Genomic DNA, 2,500 nt, shown 5'->3' on the forward strand with positions numbered 1-2,500 from the left:
AAAAGGGAAGGTTAGTAATAAAAGACACACACACACACACACACACACACACACACACACACACACACACACACACACACACACACACACACGAGAGAAAGTGCAAAAGGAAAGGAAAGGGAAGGTTAGTAGGTACAATGAATTGGGAAGTGATAATGCCAGGTAGCGAGGACAGGTTAGATAATTGTGGAAATAGTCATCATCAGCACACGCCAAGGCAGTGTTTGTAACGTGCACTTTCAACACGGCGGTGAGAAACAAACACAAAAAGGGAAAGGAAACAAAACTCAAATCGCTGCGGCACTGAACGACTGACTGATTGAGTGTCTGACTGTCTGGATATCTGTCTTCAACAACAACAACAACAACAACAACAACAACAACAACAACAATAATAATACAAGGAAAAAGGTAAATAAAGTAAACAAAAAAAACAAATTGTTAAAAAATAAAACAAATAGAGACGAATGCATGTACATTAATTAATCTCGGACACACACACACACACACACACAAACACACACACACACACACACACACACACACACACACACACACAGAGAGAGAGAGAGAGAGAGAGAGAGAGAGAGAGAGAGAGAGAGAGAGAGAGAGAGAGAGAGAGAGAGAGAGAGAGAGAGAATTAGAAAGTGGAAGCAAGCAGCTCCACCAAACCACTAAGGATGTTTCCAAGAAGGTAATCAGTACACACACACACACACACACACACACAGAGAGAGAGAGAGAGAGAGAGAGAGAGAGAGAGAGAGAGAGAGAGAGAGAGAGAGAGAGAGAGAGAGAGAGAGAGAGAGAGAGAGAGAATTAAACATCTTAGTTTTTCTTTCAAAATTTCAGAGCGAGAAGCTGAAGTGAAATCAAAAGTTACTCTATGAAGCTGAAAGTAAACTGGGGAGGAGGAGGAGGAGGAGGAGGAGGAGGAGGAGGAGGAGGAGGAGGAGGAGGAGGAGGAGGAGGAGGAGGAGGGGAAGAAGGAGGAGAAGGAGGAGGAGAAGGAGGAGGAGGAGGAGGTCAGAAAAAAAAAGGGAAAGGTTGGAAGGTGAAGTAGAAGAAAAAAATAATATTAAGGTTACGATCTATTTATCATAGAAACAACAACAACGATAACACCACCACCACCACCACCACTACAACCACCACCACAACAACAACAACAACAACAACAACAACAACAACAACAACTACTACTACTACTACTACAACTATCGCTACAAAACACTACGGGATGCGGTACACTAAGGAAACAAGCAAAAGGAAAGTGAAACAGGAAAAAATGATTAATAAAATACTGGTTAGAATCGTGTTTTGAATATTGCTAGTATTATATTAGTTAATCTTTCTTGCATTCATTAATCAAATAAGACAATGACAAACCTGAAACAACTGAAGTGTGAAGTGAAGTATTTAATAAATTGTGACCTCTCTCTCTCTCTCTCTCTCTCTCTCTTTATATTAATCATTTATTATCTACTTATTTTTTTTCTATCTTTTTTATTTGGAAGGAGATCCGGTTTTGGTGTTAAAGAGAGAGAGAGAGAGAGAGAGAGAGAGAGAGAGAGAGAGAGAGAGAGAGAGAGAGAGAGAGAGAGAGAGACTAATCGTAACTATGGATTCCTTGTTTACTCTCTCTCTCTCTCTCTCTCTCTCTCTCTCTCTCTCTCTCTCTCTCTTTGTGACTATCTCTCTTACTTTCACCTCTTTCTTTGTTTCTCGTCATTTTCCTGATCATTCTATTGTTGTTGATTTCATATTCCATAATTTGTAGTAGTAGTAGTAGTAGTAGTAGTAGTAGTAGTAGTAGGAGGAGGAGGAGGAGGAGGAGGAGGAGGAGGAGGAGGAGGAGGAGGAGGAGGAGGAGGAGGAGAAGGAGGAGGAGGAGGAGGAAGAAAAACATTAACTACTACTACTACTACTACTACTGCTGCTGCTGCTGCTGCTGCTACTACTACTACTACTACTACTACTACTACTACTTCTATCACCACCACCACCACCACCATCATCACATTTCCTACCAACTTTTACCTCTTTCCGCCATATTTAATTAGAGAGAGAGAGAGAGAGAGAGAGAGAGAGAGAGAGAGAGAGAGAGAGAGAGAGAGAGTGTATCCAGCCATATTCATTTACAGTTGCCGCGCAAAGTGCAGAGGAACGAGTGTTTGTGTGACGGGAAGCGGTCAAAATACTGCAGATTTCCAGAGAGTTAGCGTAGAAATAAATGACGAAAATAGACTATAGCGTAACGAAGCCTAAGAAAAGAAAAAAGAGAGAAAGAAAACTAAGCCTTCTTGATCACAAAAAAGGGGAAACTCAAGAAAAAAAAAAAAAAATGTCTTCACCGCACCTTGAGATGATAACCAAATGGAGAGGACACCACACATACCAGGCAACTTTCCAACTGAGAACGTCCTGTCAAGAGAAAATAAACTCGATACGCCAAGAAGAAGAAAACAAGGAAATGTCAAGAAATATTCCAAAGTCATGC

Source organism: Portunus trituberculatus, chromosome 27, assembly GCF_017591435.1.
Source record: "Portunus trituberculatus isolate SZX2019 chromosome 27, ASM1759143v1, whole genome shotgun sequence".
NCBI lineage: Eukaryota > Metazoa > Arthropoda > Malacostraca > Decapoda > Portunidae > Portunus > Portunus trituberculatus.